Source organism: Pelophylax lessonae (genome assembly GCF_965119305.1).
Source record: "Pelophylax lessonae genome assembly, chromosome: 5".
NCBI classification, from domain to species: domain Eukaryota; kingdom Metazoa; phylum Chordata; class Amphibia; order Anura; family Ranidae; genus Pelophylax; species Pelophylax lessonae.
Genome location: NC_138772.1, coordinates 416,315,813 through 416,331,136, shown reverse-complemented (window position 1 = coordinate 416,331,136; position 15,324 = coordinate 416,315,813). Strand labels below are relative to the sequence as shown.

At 41.6% G+C, this 15,324-nt stretch overlaps 1 protein-coding gene across 1 annotated transcript in view; it reads right to left on the bottom strand.

Moving 5' to 3' along the window:
* Positions 1-15,324, bottom strand: part of SPIDR (scaffold protein involved in DNA repair) — a 1,142,289-nt gene that overhangs the window by 89,406 nt on the left and 1,037,559 nt on the right. The gene's annotated exons all lie outside the window — the stretch shown is intronic.

Here is a 15,324-nt window from a genome sequence, read left to right as displayed (position 1 = left end):
TGATGGGGTACTGCAAAAAACACGGCAGCAAATTCTACAACTAGCAAAAAAACTAAACAAAAAGCAGACTCAATGAGACACTGACAGGTGAATAGTAATCCGTCACAGCTCGATCACATGTGACTGACCCAAGGAGCCTAAGGAGCTGTTATTTCTGCATATGGCAATATAGAGGAGCTACTTCTCCCTCTTTGTAGGTAAAATAATGCATTTTTGGGGGTGGCGCCCCCATTCTCATGTGATAAGGGGAGATTGCCCTTTATTAATTTCTATGCTAAGCGAGAGCAGGGGGAGACAACACACTTTTAAATGTGAAGGGGCAATAATACCCCTTGCTCATCATTCTCAGAAATATGCTTGCCCAGCTGTGGCCTTTCTTAAAGGTTGTCTACTGTGTTAAAACTGTTCAGGCCTGACACACAGACTTCTGGTGAAAAAAAGGAGCAGCACTGTAAGGAAGCAGTCTATACAGCATTGTGCAAAGTTTAAGCAGGTGTGAAGAAATGCTGTAAAGTAATACTGCTTTACAAAATATAATTTTAATTGTTTATTTCAATCAATTTATAAAATGCAAATTGAGCAAACAGAAGAAAAAATGTAAATCAAATCAAAATTTGGTGTGACTACCCTTCGGCTTTAAACCAGCATCAATTCTAACACTGGCACAAAGTCAGGTGTATAGCCCCGTACACACGTACCGATCGGCCGTCTTTTGTCCGAGGGCTGTCTTGTCTGTTGAAAAGTGCAAAAGACTGCACAAGAATTTTGTCGGCCAACAACAGCCGACTGCAGAAGTGATGTCATGTGATGGTTAACTTTCCTTGTCTTTTTTCTTTTCTGAGCATGCCCAGTCTTGCAAATCTGCTGTCTGTCGGCCGAAATCTGTACTGACTGGCGAACAATCGGCCGTTCTGGTGTTGGCCAACAAAAATTTTAATGCTTGCACGACAGATTCTGTTCGGCCGAAAATGCGCTGTCGGCTGTTGGAAGCATCATACTAACAAGCCTACAATCGGCCGATCGGTCGTCGGCCGAATCTTTACGGCCGACAATCGGTACGTGTGTACGAGCCTTTAGATTAAGCAATTATTCCAAGCAGGTGCTCATGATCATCAATTTCTTATGTAGGCTGAGGCACAGTCATTAACTGAAACAGAAACAGCTGAGTAAGAGGGTTGAAATTGGGAACAGTCAAACTCTGCTACTAAGGTGAGGTTGTGGAAGACAGTTTCATGTCACAGATCATACACTATACACATATACACATACACTGAGCACAGCAGCCAGACACAAGGTAGTTGTACTGCGTCAACAAGGTTTCTTCCAGGCAAATATTTCAAAGCAGACTGGGATTCCAAGAGGTGCTGTTCCAGCTCTTTTGAAGAAGTGCAAAGAAACAGGCAACATTAAGGACCGCAGACGCAGTGGTCGGCCAAGGAAACTTAATGCAGCAGATGAAAGACACAAACAAGTGTCTGCAGGCAACAGTAAGGCTGGGTTCACACTATTGCAAATTGGATGTGGGGTTTCTCAGCATCCAATTCGCATGTCAGGAGACAGTGAACGGCTCTCTATGGAGCCAGCTCACATATCTCTGGAGCGGCTACGGCGTGAATGGCACAGGAGTCCTGTGCGCCAAAAATTTGGGCTGAAACGGTGAACAGGGATGCACCAGACCCCTGCAATGAGTCTCTCCGTGCGGCAGTGTGAACCCAGCCTAAAGCATGGTGGAGGTTCCTTGCAAGTTTGGGGCTGAATTTCTGCAAATGGAGTTGGACATTTGGTCAATGGTGTCCTTAATGCTGAGAAATACAGGCAGATACAGTGCATCCAGAAAGTATTCACAGTGCTTCACTTTTTTTACATTATGTTATTTTACAGCCTTATTCCAAAATTGATTAAATTCATTATTTTCCTCAACATTTTACAAACAATACCTAATGACAACGTGAAACAAGTTTGTTTGTAATCTTTGCAAATTTATTAAAAATAAAAAACAAAGAAAATCACATGTACATAAGTATTCACAGCCTTTGCCATGACACTCAAAATTGAGTTCAGGTGCATCCTGTTCCCACTGATGATATTTGAGATGTTTCTAAAACTTGATTGGAGTCCACTTGTGGTAAATTCAGTTGATTGGACATGATTTGTAAAGGCACACACCTGTTTATATAAGGTCCCACAGTAACAGTGCATATCAGAGCACAAACCAAGCCATGAAGTCCAAGGAATTGTCTGTGGATCTCCGAGACAGGATTGTATTGAGGCACAGATCTGGGGAAGGGTACAGAAAATGTCTGCACCATTGACAGTCCCAATGAGCACAGTGGCCTCCATCATCCGTAAATGAAGGATGTTCCTAGAGTGGGCCGCCTGGCCAAACTGAGCGATTGGGGGAGAAGGGCCTTAGTCAGGGAGGTGACCAAAAACCCAATGGTCACTCGACAGAGGTCCAGCATTTCTCTGTGGAGAGAGGTGAACCTTCCAGAAAAACAACCATCTCTGCAGCACTCCACCAATCAGGTCTGTATGGTAGAGTGGCTAGACGGAAGTCACTCTATAGTAAAAGGCACACGACAGCCCACCTGGAGTCTGCCAAAAGACATCTGAAGGTCTCTCAGACCATGAGAAACACAATTTTCTGGTCTGATGAAACAAAGATTGAACTCTTTGGCCTGAATAGCAAACGTCATATCTGGAGGAAACCAGGCACGGCTCATGACCTGGCCAATACCATTCCTACAGTGAAGCCTGGTGGTGGCAGCATCATGCTGTGGGGATGTTTTTCAGCGGCAGGAACTGGGAGACTAGTCAGGATTGAGGGAAAGATGAATGCAGCAATGTACAGAGACATCCTTGATGAAAACCTGCTCCAGAGCACTCTGGACCTCAGACTGGGGCGAAAGTTCATCTTCCAACAGGACAACAACCCTAAGTATACAGCCAAGATAATAAGGGAGTGGCTATGGGATAATTCTGTAAATGTGCTTGAGTGGCTAAGCCACAGCCCAGACTTGAACCCGATTAAACATCTCTGGAGAGATCTGAAAATGGCTGTGCACCAACGCTCCCCATCCAGTCTGATGGAGCTTGAGAGGTCCTGCAAAGAAGAATGGGAGAAACTGCCCAAAAATAGGTGTGCCAAGTTTGTAGCATCATCCTCAAAAACACTTGAGGCTGTAATTGGTGCCAAAGGGGCTTCAACAAAGTATTGAGAAAAGGCTGTGAACATTTATATACGTGTGATTTTTTTTCAGTTTTTTATTTATTTTTATTAAACTTGCAAAGATTTCAAACAAACTTTTTTCATGTTGTCATTATGAGGCATTGTCTGTAGAATTTTGAGGAAAAGAATGAATTTATCAATTATGAAATAAGGCTGTAACATAACAAAATTTGGAAAAAAGTGAAGTACTGTGAATACTTCCTGGATGCACTGTATATATATCCATCATGCCAAGCCATCAGGGAGGTATGTGATTGGCCCGAAATGTATTCTGCACCAGGACAATGGCCCCAAACATACAGCCAATATCATTAAGAACTTAGAATCTAGGAGGAGTATTTTACTGGTATTGTTGTTATTGTTAAGGTGATTACTGTTGGTGTAAATTATTTGGATCCTGAGCAGGCAGCTTCTACACCCCAGAGGATCTCCACAGTCTCCTTGGTTTGTAGTGTGATGTAAAAAGGGTTGAAATTGAAGCGCCAGACCACTGCTAAGAGGTCTAGATACAACTGTATCCCATTAAGTGCCGATTGACACTATAGGGATGTCAGACATTGCATGCGATTCGCACCGCACTGCTCTGCAAATCATATGCAATGTTTGTGCGATGCAAATTCAGCCATACAGATTGTATGCCTGAATTCACATCGCATTCGGACCAAAGTCGTGCAGGGCCCTTTTTTGGTCCGCACCAGAATCAGATCACATAGGTGTGAACACCCATGCGATCCAACAGTTCGCACTGTGATATGCAAACTAATCTGGCGGTGCCATTAATTTTGTATTGACACTTCCAGCAGTTTGCATATGGCAGTGTGAACTGTCTGCGAGTCGGGTGCGATCTGGGAACCCGCAGTGGTTTTGCAGGGTTCCCACATCACACCAATGTGAACCGGCACTATAGGTTCAAAAAGTAGCCAACATGTTTTGGGGAGTCTAAGTGCCCCATTCATCAGGCCTTAACTGGCAACAAACTGAACAAACAATAAGTGAATTGGACCACCAATGGTATTTTTTTCCAGTGTAGATTCAAAGCACAGGCCTAAACAGCTTGTTTGACAGCCCAGATAATCTGTGGTTGGTTCTCCAAAATATTTTGAACAACCTACCCGCTGAGTTCCTTCAAAAACTGTGTCTTAGTGTACTCCAGAAGAACTCATGCTGTTTTAAAGGCAAAGGGTGGTCACACCAAATATTGATTTGATTTGGATTTCTCTTCTGTTCATTTACTTTTCATTTTGTTAATTAATAAACAAAAAAAATAACACCTTTATTTCTGAAAGCCCCCTTAATTTACAGCATTTTTTTTTTTTTTTTACACACCTGCCTTAAAGGTTTGCACAGTAGTGTACGTACTAAACACATATGGCTGCATGCTCAAATTAATTCACAAACTATACTCAGAAGCAAAGGTTTTGAAAAAATAAATCTCTGTGATCAAATTATTTATTTTAAATTAATCACAATCACATATGAAAAGACTGCATTTATAATATTCCAAGTGTATCTTAAACTCCTTGAACAGTTTAATCCAAAACAGTTAAACACCTTTAAAACAGTTCAATTAATGTGATAAAACCAGTGAGCACTTTATCACTGTCATTTTGTACATTCTGTCACTAATACAATTTTAGCCACTAAAACAAAAACAAAGTGAGCCATGAACTTAGACAAAGCTCTGCGTATTTTGTCTGCATAAATAAGCTCTGATCAACCTCATTGAGAAAAAAAAAATCACATAGCATGTCACAACCAATATTAATGAAAATAAAGAGAAAACAGTGTGTAGTAAAATGTCCTGGTAAAACTCTACAGTGAGTCTTTATGTACTCTTTGTTGTTGGCTTTTTTTGGTAAATTCATCAATACATTGTCACATTCTTTGCCCTAGGCCTGGTAATTTATCAAAACAAACAACACAAACTAATTTTAAGATTTAATTTGAATCATTACTATACAGCCTTACATATACATAATACTAATAAGATGTCTAATTAAAAAAGCAGAATTAATCCAAACACCCTCAAAAAGTGTCTTAGATATATCCATCATAAGACCTAATGTAAACTGTGAACATGGGGAATCATATTAATTTACCACCATGGGGTTATTCGATTTAGAAGTCCCCGCTGGGTGTAAATTAGGAGCACAAAGTTAAAGATTAGGTCAACTACTTAAATCTCTGGTTTACAGGAATGTAATCCCCAGAGTAAACTGACACAGAGAAGCAGGTAATTGTTCTTTAATTATAGCATTGCTTGTTTCTATACAGTTCGATTAGGAAAACAATCACCATGTTATAATTTACTAAACACTTCAAACAAATCAATAACTACTATACAAAGTGTAACTGAGCAAAGTATACCAAAGCAGATTAAAGTACAATTCGCAAAATATACAAGAGTACCTGCCTAGCCCTGACCACTCAAGTGCGTTTATTATATAACTGCACTTTAAGTTTTGTTATCTTGGTATCAGCTGCTTACTGCAAAGGTACAAGTGGTCAGTATTTACAAAGCACCTATATATAAAAAAAATAAATAAAAAAAAACAGCTCCTTTATTCTCTAATCACAGGCTTTAGTGGGTCCTGGGCAAAGCGGTTAGTCCAGCTCCGGATGACTCCAGGCCAACATTAGAGCATGCCAAATCAAAAAAAAACTGTATACATACCTTTATTTCCAGCTATTTTTAGACTGGTCACATGACCTCACATGTCCTATTCTGCTCTGCAGCATTTTTCTGTTTATCCAGAGCAGAGATGCGCTTCCAGGGAGCAGAGCCTTCACACAGTGGGCTCACAGGAAGTGGGTTTCACAACATTGGGCCTAATTGCAATCCTGCACCAGTCCTCTTCTAGGTTGAGAGCTGTGACTCGGCAGGGAATAGCACCAGGTGAGCATTACAGCCAGGGCTGCTTTTTTTGGCCAGGCAATTTGCTTTTTCTTCAGAATTTGGAGTTGTGCTTTACCTAAAGTTTAATTTGAGGTTCAGGAACTGATTTGTTATCTGGCAGGGGTGCTTGGCGTACAGGATTGGTAGGACAAAATTACAAGTTTTTTTGGCAGGTTAACCAATTTTCACAAATGTATTCCTGCTTTACATTTAGCGGATTGCCTGGACTGCAATTTTAAATAGACCATAAATTCACTCAAGGCACAGCCTCCTCAAGCTTAAAGCAGTAGTAAACTCACTTTTTTTTTTTTTTCTACTTATTTTTACCTTTTACCAAGTAAGCTTATAATAAATCATCACCGGCACATGCGCTTAGAAGGAACGGCATACCAGTGCTGTTCCTTCAGAGCTGTTTGCTATGGGTGATACTCTCATGTACATGTGCAGGAGTGACATTATCGCAGCTTGCCCTTTCAAGTGCCCACAGTCCATGAGCTTGAAAGGAAGACAGGGTGAAGATAGAAGCCTCTGCAGCGGTGACAGTGCGCCGCTTTGTTTCAAGGTAAGTCTTTCAACTAGCATATTACCACATTGTCTTGCAGGAGGAAACTTTTTTTTTTCTCCTTAAGAGTTTACTATCGCTTTAAAGGCATTTTACATTTTTCAAATGTTTTTGTTGTTTTACCTAGGTATTAGTGTAGTTTTATTCCCGGTGTTCTTTTTTTTTTTGCCTTACCTTATAAGGATGGGCTCACATGTTGTAGCTGCAGTTTTTAGTGTCATGGCTAATATATTTCCATCACACTCTATATATTATTTTACCTAGCTTGTTCCTATTCACTAAAGGGCCAGGCAACTGAATGTAAAGATGTTCTCCAACATAGGCTGTTCATACAGGACAATTAATGACATAATGAAACTACATGATCAATGCACATCTGATGCAGGTAAAAGCACAAGGTGCAGGTAGGAAAGTTTATAATGCCTTTAAGGCACAGTCCAAGTTACCAATGAACTATAGGCTAATGGCACTTTTCCACTGCAAGTACCGGCTCGGCTCTACTACGCCCTGCTTGGCCCGGTTTGCTTTTCCTCTGCTGGTACCGCATGGTACGGTGTTGGAACGATTCGGTTCGGTACGGTATGGTTTGCTTTTCCACTAAAGTAGTACTAAAGTTAAGTGGGTGGGATAACAACGGGGTAGGTGGGATTCTCTGACCAATCAGTGGCTAGCAGTGACTGCATGCAAAGGATTGTGGGATATGGTACCAGGTATGATACCTCTTGGAACCAAAATCGAGGTGGTACTGTTTTTGAGAGCCGTACCGTTCGGTTCCATGCAGTGGAAAAGCGCCGACGTACCGTACCGATCCGTTCCTACACCATACCATGCGGTACCAGCAGTGGAAAAGCACAGAAGCGAGCCGAACCGTTTGGTTCCATGCAGTGGAAAAGCGCCATAAAAGTCAAGCAGTTTTGGAGTAGTTTTTGAACATTTGAGTAGATCTAAAAAAGATATGCATTTAACGCATCAAAGTATATATTTTTTTATACTGTACATCTGGTCACATTTATCTGTGGTCAGAACAGGAATTGCATATAACGAAAATGATAATACCCTGCAAATGAATCCTTAGTACTTTATATGTAAACACACCTGTGAAAAATTGATATACGAGTTGTGGGAACTAAAAAGAATGCACTAAGTTAGTCCATGTTTTTTTTTTTTTATGGTAAATAAGACATGAGAATTCTTGGGAAATGTGTGCATTTGTAAAGAGCAAGCTTCTATGAAAAATAAAAAATAGAAGCATCAAGTTGGAAGAGGAAATTTGATTATTTTGTCTTTTTAGAGTTTTATTTATTGGAGTTACAGACAAATGTCCATTCTATTTATTCTCCACAGTTTCAAAGTTGCAGTTTTTACCAGGGTTAAACATACTGGGAGAAATTCAATAAAGCTAATGTGCCACTTTTCTGGTGTCATCCCATTTGTTAATGTATTGTGCCAAATTCATGAATCATACATGAAACTTTTGGTTCTGACAGTGACTCATGTGCCAAATTCAGGTAGCTATAATGTATCACTTTTACAATATGGCCCAATGAATGCAATCCAAATTTAAAATAAAATCCAGACAGTTTGTTTCTTATGAAACTGGAACCAATTAAAGTGATATTAAGCACTTCAATACCAGGCACTTATACCCCCTTCCAATTTTCAGCTTTCAAAGCGGTCGCACTTTGAATGGCAATTGAAAGTCATGCAACACAGTACCCAAACTACATTTTTATCATTTTGCTCACACAAATAGGGCTTTCTTTTGTTGGTATTTAATCACCACTGGGTTTTTTATATTTTTTGCTAAATCTAGTAAAAAAGACTGAACATTTGGGGACAAAAAATGCGTTTTCTTTGTTATAAAATTTTGCAAATAAACAATTGGTCTTCATAATTGTAGACCAAAATGTATTCTGCTACATTTCTTTGCTGAAAATAATCCAAATCAGTGTATATTATTTAGACTGTAGAAATGTTTTAGAGTACACAATCTCTGGTATTTATCTGAAAATTGATCAATCCTGATGTGCTGATCTCATTTCTTAAGGCCCAAAAATGTCAGGACAGTACAAATATTTCCCAAATTACCCTTTTTTTAAGAAGTAGAAAGCCCAAGGTATTAAGTAAGAGGCATGGCAGGGTTTTTAAAGTTTTAATTTTTTGTCATAATTCTTTGAAAAATGAATAATAAAAAAAAAATACAGTTGCCACTAGTGCAGTAAAGGAACATCATCATATAAAACTGACGTGGCAGTGATCAGAGACACTGATTGGTGACAGCATGAAAAATAAAGTAAAAAAATTAACACACTGTGATCAGAGCAATATAATGTTATCATAGAATTTTACTACCTACTCTGGGGAAGTGATGAGGTTTTTTTTTCATGAATTTCATTGCTATAAGCAAGCATCTGAATGAAAATGATTCATTCAATTTGTTTTGTTGTGATTAGCTGTGATTGGCCAGAGCTAATCACATGGTACAGATGGGCTGTGATTGGCCCTGTCTCTACCATGTGATCACATTGAACAATCACAGCTGACAACACAATTGTACACAATGGATGGCATGAAAGAAGCCACCCATTGTTTACAACTGTCATGTGATCATCTGTGATTGGTCACAGCGTTCACATGGTACCAACAGTGAGCTGTTACACTGATCAGGCATCAGCTTGTCCGGTAACAGATCACGCCGCTGCATGGCCCCGAGGCTGTGCGAGCTGCGCTTTCTGAAAAGACGTCATATGATGTCCACTCAGAAGGACAAAAGGCCCGCCCGGCTGTCAATCTGCTATGGGCTGGACATTAAGTATAACAAACATGTTATATTACTCTTCTCAGGTCTCCTGCTGGCGCTCCCGGCCCCTCCCCACTGCCGAGTGCCCCCAGAGCACACACAGAGCCGCAGCATGGCCCCGCCCCCTCTCTCCCCTCACTGGATGTGATTGACAGCCAATGGCACCCACTCTATCAGCCAATGAGGAGGGAGAGTCCCCAGAGAGCCGCAACTCGGGTGCACATCTCTGGAAACAGATGTGGCTTGGGTAAGTATTGGCAGGGGGGGGGGGCTGCAGAAACCTCTGCACACAGAAGGTTTTTTACCTTCATACATAGAATGCATGTAGGTAAAGTACCTTAAAGCGGAGTTCCGGCCTCAAATACCTTTTTTAAATAAAAATATCCCTATAATACTAATCCATCGGCCTTTACAGAACCGCTATTCTCATACTTACAAGGTGTACAGTATTGGATTTTAGTCAAAATCTTACTTTTAAAAACGCTGTCTGAGCACGGCCATCTTGGATGTGGGCATCTGAAGCCGCAGTGTAATCTGCTGTGTCCTTCTTCCTGATTCCAGGGAGTGTTCTTGGAGTTCTTCCTGATTCCAGCCTCCTGGGAGTGATGTCAAACAGCTCCCAGGATGCAATGCAAAGGCAGAAGTGATGTCGGTGGCCGCGGCCACAGAGGGGGGAAAAGGAGGAAGTGCAATCAAAAATGCCCTGAAAATAAGGTAAGGGACCCCCGAAAAAAATTGAAAATGCCCAATTGTTGATCAGCATAGCGAGCACTCCAGGAATCACTAAAGTTGCAAAAGAGGCCGGAACTCCGCTTTAAGCCTTTAGAACAACTTTAAGACCAACTTTCTTTTAGAGTACAGAGAGACACCCTGGAGCAGACAGATTTTGCAAAAGTGTCTCGCGTGCATTCCAAAAGTTGTACAGCATGCGTCAAATTCAAGTATAAGTTCTACACCAGTAAATGAATTTGGTGCACACTACACCACTTTTAGAATGCATGCAAGACACTTTTGCAAAATCTGTCTGTACCAGTCTTTATGAATTCCAGGGACTGTATTCATCAGAAACCGCATACTTACTGCTAAGTGTCTGCATACCTAGTTAAAAAAACCCAGCAGAACGGCAGGTGACAAAATGCATACATGAAGACTTTGGAAAACTATGGTTAGAATGTGGTTTATGAAACACCCTGAATAAATGGATTAAAAAGGTACAGATGACAGGGAGTGTGTACTACCAAAAACGTTAATGTAAAATAGGGAAAAGTAGGGAGTTAAAGTGGTTCTATGCCCTGTTTGAAAAAAATTAAAATTCAGCAGCTACAAAAACTGTAGCTGCTGACTTTTAATAAAAGGACACTCACCTGTCCAGGGGTCCATCGCTGTGCTCACATGAACCCGTTCCTCGGCGGTCTTCGGGTCCCTGTCGGTAGCATGTTTATTGTGGGCAGCGAGCCGTGACTCTGTACAGCTTTACTGCAGGCTGCCCACTGCACATGTGCGAGCCACGCTGTGCTTTGTTAATGTTCCTGCAGCTTTCTGGGACCTGTGACATGTCCCAGAAGGTTGTGGGGAAAATAAAACTTCAGTGGATTGCTGCGGCATTCTAATCGGCAGTGAGAGTGGGTACCTGTCAAAACAAGGTACCTTCTCCCCCCAAAAAAGTGCCAAAAACAGAAGAGGAGGGGGGGGGGCATTAAGAGGAACGTCCTCTTAAGGGTGAAGTTCTGTTTTAACCACATTCTGCCCGCCCTATAGCAGAATGTGGTTGCATTATCCTGACCGGACGTCATATGATGGGGGAGCGCAGAGCGGCGATCGGTGATGCGAGGTGTCACACTGACTCCCTGCATCTCCGATCTCGGTAAAGAGCCTACTGACGTAGGCTCTTTACCATGTGACCAGCCGTGTCCAATCACGGCTGGTCACATAGTAAACAGGAAGAGCTGTTGATCGGCTTTCCTCAGTACGTGCCTGACAGGCACGAGTAAAGGAGCGCCGATCGGCGGCTCCTCTGACAGGGGGGGGGTCGGCACTGGTAATCAGATCATTGATTACCAGTGCAGACCCTCGGGGGTGGGGGGATGCCACTAGAACCACCAGGGATGCCCACCCATGACCCCAGGGATGCCCACTATGGCCACCAGGGATGGCAATCAGGGCCCCCCATTGCCCTCCCCATCAGTGCTGCCCGCCAGTGTCCTCCCCATCAGTGCTCTCCACCAGTGCCCATCATTGCCATCTATCAGTGCCGCCCACCAGTGCCCATTATTGCCCACCAGTGCCGCCCATCAGTGCTGCCTGTCAGTGCCGATCAGTGCCACCTATCAGTGCCCACCAGTGCCACCTATCAGTGCCCATCAGTGCCACCTATCAGTGCCCATCAATGCTGCCTATCAGTGCCCAGCAGTGCCGCCTATCAGTGCCCAGCAGTGCCGCCTATCAGTGCTACCTATCAGTGCCACATATCAGTGCCGCCTATCAGTGCCGTCCATCAGTGCCACCCCATCAGTGCAGTCTCATCAGTGCAGGAAAAAACATATTTATTTACAAAATTGTATAACAAACAAAAAAACTTTTTTTTTTTCAAACTTTTCGGTCTTTTTTTTATTTGTTTAGCAAAAAAGAAAAAACCTTGCGGTGATCAAATACCACCAAAAGAAAGCTCTATTTGTGGGGGGAAAATTACACAAATTTGGTTTAGGTACAGTGTTGCATGACCGCGCACATGTCATTCACAATGCAACAGCGCTAAAAGCCGAAAATTGGCCTGGGCAGGAAGGGGGTGAAAGTGCCCTGTATTGAAGTGGTTAAAGAAGAGGGTGTTGTAGAGAATGTGACATGTAGACTTTATTAATCACTGTTCAGGCAAGCAAAACACACAAACTCAAGAAAACCACTATATATTTTAAAAAATATGGAGAATAAATATCAAGGCTGAACACTTCTACCTCTCTATATTTCTGTGTTTTAATCATTAACACACTGCTCTATGGGATATGCTTGGCATTACATCAATCTTCACAAGAACCCCTATACTTGATCTAAACAACAGGACTTAATTAAAGTCTGGTGCATCAAATTGCTCTGGATTAATAGAAACAGCTGCTTGGCCATTATTACAATGTCCTTTGCATGGGAAATTCTTTAAGTATAAAAATATGTTTGCTTTTAAAAACTTTTCCAGTGTATTTACAAAATGTAGGTCTGATAATTTTTAAAGAATATCAGAGAGGGGCTACATCTAGTCATAATGTAATTTCACAAAATATAAATGACAAAGGTAATGTTATGCTTCTGACATACCCAGATAAACATGGCTTTTTTATTGTATGTAATATTTGAGGGAAAGTTAGCAGTATAGAAAATGTGAAGTACAGACAGAATTTATTATTTTTTTTTTTTAATCAAAACTTTTAGTGATAGGTTGCCTTGAACACTTGGATTGTTTTTGTGATTAAAAACTGCCCAGAACTGCTTGGAAATAATTTTTCTAAATGATGCCTTTCAAGGTAAGAATGTAAAGTGTTTCTATGTCTGTTTGCCTCCATTGTGCCTATGCTTATAGTAGAAGTTTTAAAGGATAAGTTTGTCCTTTGTAACATGTTATATGTTACACCCATAGTTATTTATAACATGTTAAAAAGACCAGTCTGCGCTCCCCAATTCTCATCATACCCCCCCCCCCCCCCCAACAGCATGTGGGTTTTTTTTTATCTGCCACTGTAGCAGATGGCTTGCAGTTCTTGGCGCACTTGTAGTTTATTGACACATCCTGCACTTCAGTTGCATGTGTCGGCTCTGACCAATTAGAATCGGTCTGGTCCGTATTGGAAGCAATAGACCAGGGGTCTTCATATATGGCCCTCCAGTTATTCGAGAACTACAATTCTCATCATGACAAGTCATGTCTATGAATGTCAAGGTTTTTTACAATGCCTCATGGGATGTGTAGTTCCGCAACAGCTGGAGGGCCGTGGTTTGAAGATCCCTGTGCTAGACAGAAGGGAGAGAAAGCAGCAGGGATTTCAAATCCCTGGACCATTGGAGAGGCTTGCAGGGAGCCTTGACAGCTCAGGATTGTGGCATATAAGTACAGTGGGGACCAGGGTGGGGTGGAGAGGGTGTCTGGTGTTAGGTCACGTTTATAGACATCTTCTTTTAAAAATACTATTTTTGTTTGTTATGTGGATCCACATCTTTCAGTAGTTTCTATGTCACTGATGAAATCATGCAGATTAGGATTTGACTTTACTGGTAGGCTTTCCTGCCTGCTTTTCCTTTCACAACTTACTTTCACGGAGATACTGTATACTCATTTTTAGCAGGAGTAAAAAGGTTGAGAAATGTTGATTTGGAATGTTTGCGGTAATGATTATACATACTAGAATGAATGCTCTAACAGGCAAAATTGTGACACAGATAAATGTTGATAACATAATTTTATAAAATTTTAGTATGCATAATTTAACATGTTGCTGAACTAAGCACAGGACATTGCTGCTGTGTGGTGGAAATTGCCCTGCAGAAAAGAAAATGCCTTTGGAAGGTTAATAAGTGATTTTTGTTGCGCTAATTGCTACAGTACCTGAGAAACTATGAGGTATTAACCTGCAATTATAAGAGCATATATGTTCTCCAAAAATAAACCAAAGGTCTCTTAACATGGTAACAGAAAGATTCTGGAATACAAATTATATTTCCTAAAGCAGTTTGGGTGAAAGATGTTCCCATACACACCAACAGGTCACCACATTCTCCCATTTGATCTTTCCTCAGACGGTAAGATTTTTCCACAGACTTTATCTTTCCTTTATTTTCACCTCGAGATTCAGCTAGTAATACACTTCCTGTCTTAGGCCTGGTTCACACTGATGTGACATGGGATCCGAGAGAGCATGACATGTCAAATTAAATGTTTCCCTATGAGAGCCGTCTTAACCCGACACAAGTGTCTCCAACTTTAAAAAGGGTTGGATATGGAAAGGTTGGGAGACAAGGATTTCGGGCACTAAATTTTCATAAAATTGCTTTTTATTAAACAAACACTTTAAAAGCATCTAGTGATACAAGCAGATGAAAGAAATCTACATTGAACATAGGACCAGAAAACGGTCGACAGTATCAGATATAATCTTGCATGAGGTACTAGACCTTCATATAGTATAGAAACAGTTGTGTACAGAACAAGTTGTATTATGCATACATCCAATGTAATATACTTCAAAGCAGACAGAGGCTGCCGGCGGACACCTCGATGCTCAGGGTGCCAGTCAGCAGGGTCGGCTGAAGTTTACAGTAAATACATGGTATACATTACTCATGACAGTTTGCTCAACATGTTTCGCCTTCTCGGTGAAAGCTTCGTCTGGAGCTTAACCACTTTAATACCGCTCACGGTAATACTACTGCGGCAGAGCGGCACGATACCGCTCAGCCACGTAGTATTAACGTGATGCGCGATCACGGCTCCAGAGCGCGCTCCCGCGCGCCGCGGGTCCCGATCCCAATGTCATTCGGTAGGGAACCGATCAGTCATCAGATACTGACCAATGATTTTTGGTCAGTGTCTGTAGATCGGTCCCCACCAATGGCAATCTGTCCCCTGTCTGTGTAATGTAAACACAGACAGGGGAAGTGATGTCACTGTCCTTCCTGGAGTCCTTTCGGTTCCAGGAGAGAGACAGAGACACACCAAAAACGTGAGTTCCACTAAGCACTACACTGACACACCTCACATAGGTACATTTAACCCCTTCATCACCTCTGATCACCCCCTGATCACCCCCAAAACCCCTCACAGTGAACACTATATACAGTGGTATACAGATATTTTA